General features: G+C 40.6%; 1 long non-coding RNA gene across 1 annotated transcript; it reads left to right on the forward strand.

The window, feature by feature from the left end:
* The first annotated feature begins 1109 nt into the window (after positions 1-1109).
* Positions 1110-6526, forward strand: LOC134862571 (uncharacterized). Its single transcript, XR_010165530.1, has 3 exons — positions 1110-1159; positions 4306-4458; positions 5724-6526. It is a non-coding gene; the product is annotated as an uncharacterized LOC134862571 (long non-coding RNA).
* Positions 6527-17155: the final 10629 nt, after the last annotated feature.

Genomic DNA, 17155 nt, shown 5'->3' on the forward strand with positions numbered 1-17155 from the left:
CGGATCGGCCAGGTCGCTACACTGAACTGAGCCAAAGGGGAATTGAGGAAAACTCTTTCCATGGCATCACGCTGAATGGAGGAAAATCAAGCGACAGATCACTCGACCCCAAGCAGTTTTTTCTAACTGTGGCCAAGAACTTGGAGGACCGTATGTTATCTCAAGGAGGCCGGATGCCAGATAAAACTGGATATAACAAGTTCATTGAGGAGTTGAAGGTGCTTTACGCACAATACTGGCCCGAGGACGCAGGTGCGCTGTATGGAGAGACTGAGGTCGAGTCACTGTGTCAGCGCTTCAACATTGCCAACCCGCGCGCAGTCATACGGGCCTACAGAAGGTACAGAGACTCAGATGGCAAAGACCCCCCCGATGAGCTGATGGAGTTACTTGTTGCTGTCAACAGCATTCCAATTGCAAGTGCTGAATGTGAGCGCGGATTTTCACAAATGAACTTGATTTGCACTCCCAACCGTAGCTCTTTGCTCACATCCACCATGTCATCTTTACTCTTCCTAAATCTTGTTGGACCCCCCCTGGCTAAATTCAATCCAGTCCCGTACGTGAGGTCCTGGGTGGCCAAAGGACACAGAACTGCCACAGACACACGCAGTAAAAGTAGAAAAAAAGAGATGGAGGACAATCCGGACATGCTCGTGATGTGGGGTGTTTTAAACAACTAAATATGGTGAGCAAACATACTGTCTATTAATAGGCCGCCGTGCCAATCTTTGAATAATACATATTTTTTTTACACGTTAAACCTGTTGAGAAATTGATTGCTGCACTGTAAAAAATCCAACTTGTATTTTTTGGCCTTAAACAGTATTTTTTGTTGGTAAAACTTGAAAATATAATTTATTGACATGTAAGGTAATAATGTTAGTAAGCACAACAAAACAAGACAGTTGTGTGCTCCAAAACAATTTGGTGAGTTGTTTATACTTAAATCCTTAAGTTGGGGTTCAATACAAGGGACAACAGTTCTGCCAACGCTTATGTCTTTGTTGTGAAATGCGGGAAAGGAAAGCCTACATCGTTATTATGTCTATAGTTATTGAGCCCGCGAAAGCCAACTGCCCTAGTTGATACTTTTCACTTGAAGCGTCATTCTGATTGTGCTGCTGCCTCGAGCTTGAGTCCACACAAGTCCACACAGGTAAGTTTTAACCAACCTTTAATTAAATTAAATTAAAATGATACGGGAATGTAGTGGTTGTGTTGTGCAGTATGTTGTACGTCGTTTAATGGAGAAAGTGACCGACGCATTTTCAACATTTACTCAAAGCTTTTAGTCATTAGCGAAAGCTAGCGGCTAACCGATGCATTACTTAGCCGGGCAAATCCCATTAAATTAAAACAGGACAGACATGTTATCTTCTGATTTTTTATTCATGCTCGCTAACTTGTTACAGTAACAAGAGTAGGCTAGTCATTGGGGTATCAATGCTAACTCAAAATTGTGGTCGCAACATTAGCTGACATTTTATGCCATCTTTCAGAAGTGTTGGCAGTGTTACTACACGGTGGTAATGACAGTCATGCTCCGTCTCTGCTCCAGGACGGCAGCAGATGAGCAGGCTGGTTTAGTAGCTAAGGACAGAGAGGGCGCAAAGCCAGCCACAGGTTGCGGCTCGGGCCGCATCTGTGCAGTTACCCTACAGTCACACAAGCTACACGCTGTCTCTTGATGGGTGTCTCCTGGGCGTGCCTAGCCTAGCCTACTCCTGGTTGTTTCTGTGAACGTTTGACACGGTGTATTGATAGTAGCATGCTAGTTCCTAGCATCTGCAACAGGTCACTCAGGGGTATCATCAAGTCACAAGAACGATGTTTTTGGATTTAAAAGTATTTATTTCTCGGCTCTTTTAACTAAATATATGAGATAAAATGCCAAACATATCAGATATATACAGAAATACGATGTCCTGAAGCGTTCTCCGCCATCTTGAATTATTTTCTTCGACTCGAGCAACCAACGTACATACGTCACGCTGCTTCACTACACTACATTTGCTGTAAAAAGAAAGTATTAATTCATCTGCAGCATCACCTTAGGCGCAGAGAGAAAGTGAGTTGCCCATTCGTGGGGTGCAGCTTTGAAACCAACCTCCTACATAGTTTTACTGGACATACATCACGGAAACATAAAAACGATAATCTGAGAGATTTTCTGGCACCAGTCAGGGTAGTTAATGATTTTCAGTCTAATGACACAGACCAGACATGTTATGTTGATCCTGAAGCTGGAGTTTCATCGACAACTAGTCCTAGATTGGATTCCACAGAAAATGTAGAACCCGATTGTGTACAGAATGTAGACTCTGAAATACTTGAGCACAAATTAGCTTCCCTTTTTCTCCGAATGCAATGTCTGCTACATGTGTCGAAACATGCAATACAGGCAATCATAGATGAATTTAATGATATTTTGTCCTTTTCCAAGTTTCATACATCTGAAATTCTCAAAGAGGTTTTTGCAAAACATAATATTGAAGTTAAGGAAGAGATTATTCAAGAGATAAGTAATATTGTGTTTGATAAAAATCCAGTACTTGTTACTACATCAGAAAAAGGTACATTATCAACAGATTATAGGAGAAACAGATATTTCAGGGAGCATTTCTCCATCATTGAACCAACTGAGTTATTGTTCGACCAGACTTCAAAAAAAGCCTTTGTTTATGTTTCCGTGAGTCAGGTTATTGAGCTTTTATTGAATAGAGCAGAGTTTCTGGAAAAACTTGTTTTCAGTGAAGAGTCTACTCCAGGGATTTACAAGACTTTTCAAGATGGTTCGTACTTTAAGCAAAATGAACATTTTGGAGAACAGGATCAGCTTATTGCATTAGGTCTATACATAGATGATTTTGAATTGTGTAACCCATTAGGCACATCGAGGAAAATTCACAAGATAACTGCCGTTTATTGGGTTATTCTTAATTTACCCTCAAAGTTTCGTTCCACTTTACACTCAATTCATCTAGCTCTTCTTGGAAAGTCTTGTGATGTTAAGCAGTTTGGTTTTGACAAGTTTCTCAGTCCTTTAATTAAGGATTTAAAGTCACTGGAACAAACGGGTGTCTTTGTGCAAACTTTTAACAACTATGTAAAAGGGTCAGTATTTTGTGTCAGTGCAGACAATTTAGGAGCTCATGCACTTGCCGGCTTTCAGGAAAGTTTCAATGTAAAGAATTTCTGTAGATTCTGTTTAACAAATCGAGGTGATATAGCAACTACTGCAATTTCTGATTTTCAGCTACGCTCCAGAGAACAGCACAATACCTTTCTGCTACAAGTTCATCATGAAAATGTTCCACATGTAAATGGTGTTAAACGTGAATGTGTTCTAAGTAAGCATCTGTCATATTTTCACCCTGTCACTGGTTTTCCTCCAGACATATTGCATGATTTCTTTGAAGGTGTTATTCCTGTTGAACTGTCTTTGTGTCTGAGAAAGTTTATTTCAAAAGGCTATATTACTTTGGACAGACTGAATAGCCTGCTCAATTCATTTCCTTACAAATATTCTGACAGGGTGAATAAACCAAAGGCAATTTCTAAAGCAAATGTTGAAAAGGGCAGCATAGGTGGCAATGGCCATGAAAATTGGTCTCTGTTACGATTTCTCCCTCTTCTCATTGGAAATAGCATACCAGAACAAGAACCTGCATGGGAAATACTGATGGACCTCAAAGAAATTGTCGAAATTGTAGTCTCACATGTTTTTTCAGAGGAAATATTGCACTACTTGGAGATCAAGTTGTCTGATCACAAAAGGCTGCTCATAGACACTTTTCCTGATTTTCGCTTGCGCCCAAAGCACCACTTTGCTGAACATTATCCTTACCTTCTACGCTGCTTTGGTCCATTGGTGGAATTATGGACTATGAGGTTTGAATCAAAACATGGCTTTTTCAAGAAGACTATGCATGATGTTAAAAACTTTAAAAATGTACTCCTCACACTGTCCGTAAAACACCAACAGATGATGGCATGCCAGTTTGATAGCCAGAGTCTTTTCAAGCCAATGTTACATGTGGAGAAAGTAACTAACATCAAAACATCTGCTTTGGATGCTGCCCTGTGCACAGTGATTAAGAGAAAGTATCCACACCTTGAAACTTTGTCCCTTTCTAAAGACATTTATTTTCATGGGACCCGATATGTGGAGGGTATGATTCTGTCATCTGGACACTGCAGTGGACTGCCAGAATTCTATAAAATCGTGACCATAGTAGTTAACCCTGAAAAAGTGGACTTTGTTGGCAAAAAGCTCACGTCTTGGTACCTTGAACATTTTAGGTCTTTTGAGCTTGTGGAGAGCATCTACGCAGACATTGAGATTTTGGATCCTCAGGCTCTCAACGACCATAATCCATTGGTTGCATACACAGTGGGAGGGAAGGTGCTGGTGACTCCAAAAGTGTGCCTGCTCCATTGAAGTGACACAGAATGGTAAGTGATCTCTGATTGCTCCCATCCAAACAAGATTCAGTCACATGCTGTCTGTAATAATATTTTGAAGTTCTTTCTGTTTCACTTCCTGTGTTTTCAGTTCAGTCTTTGTTGCAACCTTGTGTATGTTGTGTGTTTTTTGCCTGCACCAGCTTGGTCTACCTTTCTTTTTGCCTGCACCAGCTTGCTCTGCCTATGGACATCTTGTTAATATTAGATCTGCTTGTTAGAACCACATATACATTTATAATAATGTAATGCTTTGCAGGTAGAACTAACACAGTGTAAGACCTTGCTACATTGTTTTGATTTTGTCAGGATTGTCTTGTCTTGTCTGTCTTTTTGTCTTGTAGTTTTACTTTGTAGCCCATCTGTACCCTTATGTCTCTTCCCGTCTCCCATTGTTTACTTCCTGTTTAGTCTTTCGTACTTCCTTGTTCCTGCCATGTGCTCCTTTGTTTACCCGTGCCTGGTGTTCCTGTCTTGTGTTCCTGTGTCTCCGCCCCTCATCTGTTCCCAATTAGTAGTCTTGGCAGTTCCCTTGTTTAGTTCACCTGTGTCTTGACAATTCCCTTGTTTAGTTCACCTGTGTCTTGTTATCCCGTTTACCCTTGTGTTTTTAAACCCTTGTCTTTCCCTCAGTCATTAGCCCCTTTTATACTGAACTATAAGCCGCCGATTCAGCGGCTTTTATGCAACTCGTTCCGAGCTTTCATACTGGAGGCGGCTAATTGGTGGCGTGTTTTACGCCGGCGATTATACTCCTGGGGGTACACTTATCTGGCATCATTGTTGTTTTGAAAATGACAGTGTCACGAGACTAAACTCTTCCAACGCCAATGTTGTAGCCTACGTCACTGTTCAACTTCACACCCAGTGCTTACATGTTTACGCCTACACCTAGACGGCTTATTTGAAAGGAGGAATAATGCGCCTCCGTTTCACACAGACAGAGCCGCCTAATCGGCAGCTCCACCTTACCTCCAATGAGCCGGCGTTCTGTATAAAAAGGGCTACTGTTGGTCATTGTCGTGGGTACATGTTTGATGTGCATGTGTTGTTACGGTTTGTCTCTACGTTCTGTCTGTTTCTAGCCTGACTTTTAAGTTTGAATTAAAACCTTTTGAGTTAAGTTCGGAACTTTTGCGTATCTGTGTGCTTTTGGGTCCGGCACTGTAGACTACCGTGACAGATTTAACTTGTCTTGTTTTTTACCCTCTGCAACCTAACCCTTCTGTGTTTTGTCCTTGTTTCTTGTGACACAGGCTGGAATACTGCTGCTGGTGAGAATTTCCCCAAGAATGTCCCGTAAAGTGGCACTTCCTGAGGTACCTGAATCCGTTGAACTGTTGCAAAATTTTCTTCAGGAAAATCTCCAACTTCAAGGCAGCTTCACACTACAATACGAGGACCCAGACTTTAATAATACTCTGTGTAATTTGATTGACATCCATGATTTGCCACCTGAGCGTGCTATCTTGCACATTCTTTGGGATGAGACACCTCCACTTGTTCAGCGAGAGTCTGATTCTTATGAGTCAGAGTCTTCCCTGGACACAGCCAGTTTATCCAGCAGAGAGTCACTCCAGAGTCCCTCAGCTTTTATCAAGAGCTATCTGCGAAGTGTCTCAGAGTGGCCTTCACCTTTTCCCATCCCCTCATTCTCTTATGATGTAGAGTTGAGGTTGCGCAAAGGCAATGAGGCATACGAACTGAGCAAGAAGGGTATAAGCTTAACTAGAGACATGAAAATGGACATTTTAGACAAGATTGCGCAGGCAGTTTTTGAAGTTAAAGCCTATCCTGATCAAGAACAGATTGAGTCTGTTGCTTCTGCTCTTATCGGTAAACACCCCTGCCTTCGAGAACCAGGCAGTGAAATGGGGTATGATGGATGGAAAATGAGCATAAAATACAAACTTGGCAATTACAGGTGCAAGCTACGTCAGGCGGGTTGTATCGAGGTTACCATAAACCAGAAAAAGAGGCGCTGTGAAGGTGATGCAAGTCCTTCTCTGAAGAGAGCAAAGCGTGGGGAGATTAACCATGTCCCTGACCATCCAGACAACCACAATGATGACTCACTGGAGGATGAAAGACTGGCTCTGCACTGTCAGAAATAAAGGTACAGTAGGGGTACAATTGTGTACCCAAAGGTACAACGAACACCAATGTACCCTTAAAAGTTAATATGTGGACCTTAAGGTACTGATATGTACCCTTTCAGCCCTGCAAAGGGTACAAACTAGTTATTAAACAGTGAAAGGTACATATTTGTACCATTTCAGTGGTATCACTGAGTGGGGCAGGGGCTGGAGACCCCGTTGCGTTGCGAAACCCCTCATGTGCACTTTAAGTTGAACGTTCTAGGTAAATGGCCACGCCTCTTTCTCTCATGCAGCCGTTGGAGGAGAAGGCAAGGCGCTTGCCAGTTGAACTTGAAACATGGACAAGCTATTGTCAGATGAACTCCTTCTGAAATTATCAGAAGGAGGATTATCTATAACCAGTGAGGAAGAGCAGAAATTTAGAGGTGAGTAATACTGTTGTTAGCTAACGAACATTTGAATGTGACCCTTGATTAAAGTTGGTGCATCAGAATACTGACGCCAGCTAACATAACGTTAACGTTGTATCTAGCCAGCTAGCTACCGTTAGATCAAGCTAACGTTATATCGGGACTTATTTATTAGTTACCACTAACATTCGTTAGATGTAGTTGTACATATAGTAAAGAAGAAAGCATAACATTAGATGACCTTAGGTAACGTTTGCCAGTCAATTCAGCTGGCTAGCTAATTAGATAATTTGCCTATAGCAATAACTAGCTCATGTCCCTGTAATTTGGCTATAGCATGTCATCTAATTTGGCTATAGCAATAGCTAGCTCATGTCCCTCGTGCAGCCAACGTACTCAATTAAAAGTTAAGTTAAAGTGAAGCTAATGGCCAACATAGTTCTGCAGGTATGTAGATAATAAAATAAGTTAGTGTTTAGTGTACGGGTATTGCATATTTATAAGATCAAGGTGATGGATGATGTTCGATTCCATTTGTACACGTGTACCAGTGAAACGCAGTAACGTTAGAAGATGGCGTCTATGTTGTGTGGAATTCCCGGGTCTCTACCAGACGCGATTGCTAAAACTGTAGGGGAAGCTCAGCCTTCTCTAAAATATAATGGAAAATTGCACCATACTGTATTATATTAGCCTATTCCAACCATAACATGCTATAACGTGTTCAATTTCCTGGCTAGTTCGTCCAGCAGTAAGGTTTTAATAATATAAATGTAATAATTGACCATTTTGTTTTTTATCAGTTTCCCCTATTTCAAAGAGCAGCAACTGCCACTGTGGAACAAATTTAATCTGTGGGGATATCTGAATTGTAGACAACCAGTTACTGTGTATACCCACTAGTAACTATTAACCAACTCTTTGAAATCGTTCACTGTTTTATTAATTATTGTACAATCAAAATCAATGTGCTTTTTTTCCACAGAAAATGAAGTAGATGGAGAGACTGTACAGCTTGGGTTAACTGACGCAATGCTGGACCATTTGTTTAAAGGGTCCTTTAAGAAGCAGGCCAAATTTCTCCAAATAATACGACAGATTCAGCCTGGACACGGAGAAGCCGCTCAAAACACACAACCCAGAACAGGTAAAGGCTGTCCCGTAACGGCTGCTCACAGTCTTAGTTCTCCTAGTAGCCCACCTTCCTTCCACCTTTTTACCCTCTTCTTCATCATGTCACTAGTTGCTGTGTAGTGACCTTAAGTGCTCTAGTTGCCCCCCCTCCCCAGCACTTCATTCTCATTGATGGAAAGGTGATTTTTGAATGCAATATCGTTATTTATTCTTGCAGAGGAGATGGACACAGAGGAGATGCACACAATCACGTTTCAAGTGCTAGATGTTGATGATGCTACAAGGCAAGTGTAGTTGTGAAAACGATGAAGATGTTTTCTGTGTTTGGAAGTGTTTTCTGATTATGCAGGTGTTGTGGTGTTTGCATGTGTTGTGACCCCTCTTGGCTACCGTAGTACATACTATAACAAAGTGACAGAGATGTAAATTCTCTTTATTTTGTCTTGTGGAACTAGTTCTCAGGCCGTTGGGAGGCTGCCCAATGTTTTTGTCCTCCCATCTTTCCCTAAAGACCTTCAAGCAAAACTGGATAACAAAGAGGAGGTCCAGAGAGTTCCACAATACAGGCACAAAATAATAAGAGTATTATATGAGACTGTTTCCATGTATACTGTGTAAGTACTACTGTCTGAATTCTTTGTCCCTTGTGTATGTCTTGTCTTTTGTCTCTTGCTCTTGTTTCTCATTGCATTTTTAGTTGGCACCATTTCTGCTGGATGCTCTGACCTGTCCATTCACCAATCAAATCTAGATGTCACTTATCATCATCTTAGGTCCACCTCTTGTCTTGATATATAAGCTATTGTTTATTCTCCTTCTCTCACTTGGCATAAGAACATTTTTACCACGGCTTGTAGCGAGCAATGATTTAAAGCTGCAGATGTTAAGGTCATAACAAGTCATTTATCACAGTTATTATGGGAATTCGGGACACTGAGTGACCTATAGGAGCTGCATACAAATCTCCTACCATAATGCATAGAGAAATGCAGTACCTCCCTTCATCTATTTTTAGATTTTCATAGGTTTTTAATAGGTAATTTTTTTAAAGGGGCACTATGTAGGATTAAAAGTTGAATTACTGACTGTCCCGAGTCAGCCAATGCTGATTTGAGTCATTAGTAACTGAATGATGACTCTCCCGACAACTTTCGCAGTCCGCTGTCATTAAACCCTGAATGTAACTTTTGGCATGCCGACCCAATCGAGCTTTGCGAGGAAAACTTATCATAGAAAAAATTCACTTTGTGTAGCGCCAGAGACATATTTACATTTGTATTGACTGCTAGCACTCTGGGATGAAAAACATTCTCACAGTGAGCTTAGTTAACGGTTTACATTTTGAGACAGGCATGCCACAGGCACAGCGCAAACTACATCATCCTACATAGTGTCCCTTTAAGTCTCAAATATGAAGTGTCAGGGATGTCTTGAATTTTTTTTTAATGGTTTTGCCTTTCTTTGTTTTAGGTACCCGACAAATGCTGAGTATGTTCAAGCAGTGAAGAAACTGATCTCAAAATACCCTTTCCTCAGGGACCTTGAGGGAAATGGCTATGTAAGTGAACGAGCAAAAATTGCTTTAAAAGTTTACATTGTATCCATCAATGTTTTGTGCTCTTTCTAGATTGTTATGATGAATGAAATCGTGCATTTTTTTTTCTTTTGATATTTCCCTCTCAATCAGCATACATGGCATATGTCACTGAAACGGAAATTTAAAATGGAACGTGCACCCTTAGTCAGCAGTGAGGAAGTCCAGCGTATTAAACAAAAATATGGACAGAAGAAACAATGCCAGCAGCCACAGGAACCTCTCGTGATCACTCCGAGACATTTGGTACCGGTATGTTAAAAACAAATGGGACTGGTTAGCCTGATAATGTATACATGCTCTACAAGGGCTATGCTTTAATAGTCATGAGTTGAACAATAGGCTGTCAAAAATCATGTTACCAGTGTGAAGGTTCAACTGACCTGATCACTTAACTTTGTGTGCACCTTTAAAGTTGGTCATTAGGGAGGTCTCAGAAGTAAAATGCATGTGCTAGAATCTTTTGGGGGGAAATGGGGTAACAGATTAGCAAAGTGTGGACTGTAAATTTGAATTAATAATGTGCTTACACTTAATTTCTCAATTATTCTTTTCCTAGGCGACGCCATGCATTGTTGGTGAGGATCCATCCTCCACTGCAGCTCATATACAGGTAAAGGTTCAAAGATCCATGCACAGCTTAAATGTGCTGGTCAACGCAGGATAAAATTAACTTCAAAGGGGGAAAAAAGTTTGGAAAGTCATGGAATTTTATATCTAACTTAGAGTGGGAACCCTGGAAATGTCATCCAGTGTGCACATTTAAAAAAAAAAACCCAGTAAATCCCATCATCTAATACAGTGATTCTTAAACTAGGGGTCGCGACCCCAAACGGGGTCGGCAAAAACTTCCGTGGGGTCGCAAAATTATTTGTTACTTCAGTCGGAAATTAGCTGTTATAACACCTGGTGAAACAACGAAAAATAAAATGTCAATACAATGAAAATCTGCCTTTTTCTCATTCCTACACGCTGTTAAGAGGGAGAGAGAGAGAGAAAAAAAAAAGTTGCCCAGCTTTAAATGGCGTTTCGAATCGTTTATTGGTCCTATGATAGAAACAATGTAACAATCTGCGCCCACTGTTCAAACTCAATTTCTTCCCGGTTTTTTTACAATACGTCATAGTTAACTCGCCACGTTACTAGCCACGTTTGTGATACTAGCCACTTTTTTAGCCACTAGCCTAGTTATAACTTTCATCAAAAATGGACAGGTGGCTGCTAAAAAACAATGATTTGAGCTCAGAAGTGCCATCTACCTCCAGTTGTGCACCAACTCCTCCGCGATCCTCAGATGGGACAAGTTTGGCCGGTGGTGAGAATAAAAAAGACCCACCAACGAGGCGTCGCCGATACCTGAAAGAATTTCTTAAATATGGATTCACGTGCCAGGTAAAACATGAGCTCGACCACCCACAGTGTGTTATTTGCGGCGATGTTCTGGCACATGAAAGTTTAAAGCCCACAAAAATGAGACGACATCTCGAAAGCCGACATCCAGATGATGCTCAGAAACCCATGACATTTTTTTTACGAAAAGAAGCTGCGCTGCATGGGCAAAAGACCGTTGTGCATAGCCAAGCTACTGTGCCCACCAAAGCCTTGGCAGCGTCATACAAAGTGGCCCACCTTGTAGCCAAAGCACAAAAGCCACACACAATTGCTGAAAGCCTCATCCTTCCTGCAGCAATTGCGATGACCACAGCAATGCATGGTGAAAAGATCGCAAGTGTGCTTAAACAGATTCCCCTCTCCAATGATACCATGTCCAAACGCATTAACGACATCGCTAATGATATGAAATGCCAGCTCATCGAGAGAGTGAAAAACAGCCGGTTTTCTTTGCAGTTAGACGAGTCTACTGACTTGACTAATGTAGCCCATTTTTTTTTTTACAACAATATATTTATTGACATTTTCTTACATTACAAAACCACATTACAAACGAACAATACACATACACATCACAAATATCACAAACATCCACTTCTCAGCCACAAAACATTTGTACAGAATTTACTGTCTTCCTATAATTGCGGGTATTGAACTCATTAAGTCTGTTACAAGGTTTACATAACCAACTACTTATGCCTCTTCATTGTCAATTGTCAGATCAACACCATTAACAAACACCTTGAACGGTTCCCATATCTTCTCAAACATATCCTGTCTTCCTTTTCGTATATATGTCACTCTCTCCAAAGGAAAAGTTGTGAGCATTTGTTTCACCCAATATGTAACATTTGGTCTGCTGATCTTTTTCCAAAACATTGCAATGGATCTTTTGGCGTGCAACAAACACATATCTATTAATATTTGTTCACTTTTATTATATTTGTGACCTTTTGGGTAAAGTCCTAAGACAAAAAATGCAGGATCCATTGGAATATTTTTTGAAATCATTTTTTCTATTGCTGTTTTAACCTCCTCCCAAAAAGATTTTATCTTGCTACATTGCCATACACAATGAAATAATGTCCCCTTCACCTCAGTACATTTTGTACACACATCTGGGATATTCTTATTGTATTTATTTAATTTAACTGGCGTAATATAAACTCTCATCAACCACTTATACTGCAATAGTCTAAATCGAGTGTTGATTGATTGGGTGTGAGCCTTAGTACATATAGATTGCCAGTCCCTTAGTGATATATCTGTGCCTAGATCTTCCCTCCATGCTTCTCGTTTATGATTTGCATTTTCAACCGAATTTGATAACAAATAGTTATACAACTCTGCTATAGCACCTTTACTTAAACTTGGCAATTACAGGTGCAAGCTACGTCAGGCGGGTTGTATCGAGGTTACCATAAACCAGAAAAAGAGGCGCTGTGAAGGTGATGCAAGTCCTTCTCTGAAGAGAGCAAAGCGTGGGGAGATTAACCATGTCCCTGACCATCCAGACAACCACAATGATGACTCACTGGAGGATGAAAGACTGGCTCTGCACTGTCAGAAATAAAGGTACAGTAGGGGTACAATTGTGTACCCAAAGGTACAACGAACACCAATGTACCCTTAAAAGTTAATATGTGGACCTTAAGGTACTGATATGTACCCTTTCAGCCCTGCAAAGGGTACAAACTAGTTATTAAACAGTGAAAGGTACATATTTGTACCATTTCAGTGGTATCACTGAGTGGGGCAGGGGCTGGAGACCCCGTTGCGTTGCGAAACCCCTCATGTGCACTTTAAGTTGAACGTTCTAGGTAAATGGCCACGCCTCTTTCTCTCATGCAGCCGTTGGAGGAGAAGGCAAGGCGCTTGCCAGTTGAACTTGAAACATGGACAAGCTATTGTCAGATGAACTCCTTCTGAAATTATCAGAAGGAGGATTATCTATAACCAGTGAGGAAGAGCAGAAATTTAGAGGTGAGTAATACTGTTGTTAGCTAACGAACATTTGAATGTGACCCTTGATTAAAGTTGGTGCATCAGAATACTGACGCCAGCTAACATAACGTTAACGTTGTATCTAGCCAGCTAGCTACCGTTAGATCAAGCTAACGTTATATCGGGACTTATTTATTAGTTACCACTAACATTCGTTAGATGTAGTTGTACATATAGTAAAGAAGAAAGCATAACATTAGATGACCTTAGGTAACGTTTGCCAGTCAATTCAGCTGGCTAGCTAATTAGATAATTTGCCTATAGCAATAACTAGCTCATGTCCCTGTAATTTGGCTATAGCATGTCATCTAATTTGGCTATAGCAATAGCTAGCTCATGTCCCTCGTGCAGCCAACGTACTCAATTAAAAGTTAAGTTAAAGTGAAGCTAATGGCCAACATAGTTCTGCAGGTATGTAGATAATAAAATAAGTTAGTGTTTAGTGTACGGGTATTGCATATTTATAAGATCAAGGTGATGGATGATGTTCGATTCCATTTGTACACGTGTACCAGTGAAACGCAGTAACGTTAGAAGATGGCGTCTATGTTGTGTGGAATTCCCGGGTCTCTACCAGACGCGATTGCTAAAACTGTAGGGGAAGCTCAGCCTTCTCTAAAATATAATGGAAAATTGCACCATACTGTATTATATTAGCCTATTCCAACCATAACATGCTATAACGTGTTCAATTTCCTGGCTAGTTCGTCCAGCAGTAAGGTTTTAATAATATAAATGTAATAATTGACCATTTTGTTTTTTATCAGTTTCCCCTATTTCAAAGAGCAGCAACTGCCACTGTGGAACAAATTTAATCTGTGGGGATATCTGAATTGTAGACAACCAGTTACTGTGTATACCCACTAGTAACTATTAACCAACTCTTTGAAATCGTTCACTGTTTTATTAATTATTGTACAATCAAAATCAATGTGCTTTTTTTCCACAGAAAATGAAGTAGATGGAGAGACTGTACAGCTTGGGTTAACTGACGCAATGCTGGACCATTTGTTTAAAGGGTCCTTTAAGAAGCAGGCCAAATTTCTCCAAATAATACGACAGATTCAGCCTGGACACGGAGAAGCCGCTCAAAACACACAACCCAGAACAGGTAAAGGCTGTCCCGTAACGGCTGCTCACAGTCTTAGTTCTCCTAGTAGCCCACCTTCCTTCCACCTTTTTACCCTCTTCTTCATCATGTCACTAGTTGCTGTGTAGTGACCTTAAGTGCTCTAGTTGCCCCCCCTCCCCAGCACTTCATTCTCATTGATGGAAAGGTGATTTTTGAATGCAATATCGTTATTTATTCTTGCAGAGGAGATGGACACAGAGGAGATGCACACAATCACGTTTCAAGTGCTAGATGTTGATGATGCTACAAGGCAAGTGTAGTTGTGAAAACGATGAAGATGTTTTCTGTGTTTGGAAGTGTTTTCTGATTATGCAGGTGTTGTGGTGTTTGCATGTGTTGTGACCCCTCTTGGCTACCGTAGTACATACTATAACAAAGTGACAGAGATGTAAATTCTCTTTATTTTGTCTTGTGGAACTAGTTCTCAGGCCGTTGGGAGGCTGCCCAATGTTTTTGTCCTCCCATCTTTCCCTAAAGACCTTCAAGCAAAACTGGATAACAAAGAGGAGGTCCAGAGAGTTCCACAATACAGGCACAAAATAATAAGAGTATTATATGAGACTGTTTCCATGTATACTGTGTAAGTACTACTGTCTGAATTCTTTGTCCCTTGTGTATGTCTTGTCTTTTGTCTCTTGCTCTTGTTTCTCATTGCATTTTTAGTTGGCACCATTTCTGCTGGATGCTCTGACCTGTCCATTCACCAATCAAATCTAGATGTCACTTATCATCATCTTAGGTCCACCTCTTGTCTTGATATATAAGCTATTGTTTATTCTCCTTCTCTCACTTGGCATAAGAACATTTTTACCACGGCTTGTAGCGAGCAATGATTTAAAGCTGCAGATGTTAAGGTCATAACAAGTCATTTATCACAGTTATTATGGGAATTCGGGACACTGAGTGACCTATAGGAGCTGCATACAAATCTCCTACCATAATGCATAGAGAAATGCAGTACCTCCCTTCATCTATTTTTAGATTTTCATAGGTTTTTAATAGGTAATTTTTTTAAAGGGGCACTATGTAGGATTAAAAGTTGAATTACTGACTGTCCCGAGTCAGCCAATGCTGATTTGAGTCATTAGTAACTGAATGATGACTCTCCCGACAACTTTCGCAGTCCGCTGTCATTAAACCCTGAATGTAACTTTTGGCATGCCGACCCAATCGAGCTTTGCGAGGAAAACTTATCATAGAAAAAATTCACTTTGTGTAGCGCCAGAGACATATTTACATTTGTATTGACTGCTAGCACTCTGGGATGAAAAACATTCTCACAGTGAGCTTAGTTAACGGTTTACATTTTGAGACAGGCATGCCACAGGCACAGCGCAAACTACATCATCCTACATAGTGTCCCTTTAAGTCTCAAATATGAAGTGTCAGGGATGTCTTGAATTTTTTTTTAATGGTTTTGCCTTTCTTTGTTTTAGGTACCCGACAAATGCTGAGTATGTTCAAGCAGTGAAGAAACTGATCTCAAAATACCCTTTCCTCAGGGACCTTGAGGGAAATGGCTATGTAAGTGAACGAGCAAAAATTGCTTTAAAAGTTTACATTGTATCCATCAATGTTTTGTGCTCTTTCTAGATTGTTATGATGAATGAAATCGTGCATTTTTTTTTCTTTTGATATTTCCCTCTCAATCAGCATACATGGCATATGTCACTGAAACGGAAATTTAAAATGGAACGTGCACCCTTAGTCAGCAGTGAGGAAGTCCAGCGTATTAAACAAAAATATGGACAGAAGAAACAATGCCAGCAGCCACAGGAACCTCTCGTGATCACTCCGAGACATTTGGTACCGGTATGTTAAAAACAAATGGGACTGGTTAGCCTGATAATGTATACATGCTCTACAAGGGCTATGCTTTAATAGTCATGAGTTGAACAATAGGCTGTCAAAAATCATGTTACCAGTGTGAAGGTTCAACTGACCTGATCACTTAACTTTGTGTGCACCTTTAAAGTTGGTCATTAGGGAGGTCTCAGAAGTAAAATGCATGTGCTAGAATCTTTTGGGGGGAAATGGGGTAACAGATTAGCAAAGTGTGGACTGTAAATTTGAATTAATAATGTGCTTACACTTAATTTCTCAATTATTCTTTTCCTAGGCGACGCCATGCATTGTTGGTGAGGATCCATCCTCCACTGCAGCTCATATACAGGTAAAGGTTCAAAGATCCATGCACAGCTTAAATGTGCTGGTCAACGCAGGATAAAATTAACTTCAAAGGGGGAAAAAAGTTTGGAAAGTCATGGAATTTTATATCTAACTTAGAGTGGGAACCCTGGAAATGTCATCCAGTGTGCACATTTAAAAAAAAAAACCCAGTAAATCCCATCATCTAATACAGTGATTCTTAAACTAGGGGTCGCGACCCCAAACGGGGTCGGCAAAAACTTCCGTGGGGTCGCAAAATTATTTGTTACTTCAGTCGGAAATTAGCTGTTATAACACCTGGTGAAACAACGAAAAATAAAATGTCAATACAATGAAAATCTGCCTTTTTCTCATTCCTACACGCTGTTAAGAGGGAGAGAGAGAGAGAAAAAAAAAAGTTGCCCAGCTTTAAATGGCGTTTCGAATCGTTTATTGGTCCTATGATAGAAACAATGTAACAATCTGCGCCCACTGTTCAAACTCAATTTCTTCCCGGTTTTTTTACAATACGTCATAGTTAACTCGCCACGTTACTAGCCACGTTTGTGATACTAGCCACTTTTTTAGCCACTAGCCTAGTTATAACTTTCATCAAAAATGGACAGGTGGCTGCTAAAAAACAATGATTTGAGCTCAGAAGTGCCATCTACCTCCAGTTGTGCACCAACTCCTCCGCGATCCTCAGATGGGACAAGTTTGGCCGGTGGTGAGAATAAAAAAGACCCACCAACGAGGCGTCGCCGATACCTGAAAG

Source organism: Eleginops maclovinus, chromosome 4 (assembly GCF_036324505.1).
Source record: "Eleginops maclovinus isolate JMC-PN-2008 ecotype Puerto Natales chromosome 4, JC_Emac_rtc_rv5, whole genome shotgun sequence".
NCBI classification, from domain to species: Eukaryota; Metazoa; Chordata; class Actinopteri; order Perciformes; family Eleginopidae; genus Eleginops; species Eleginops maclovinus.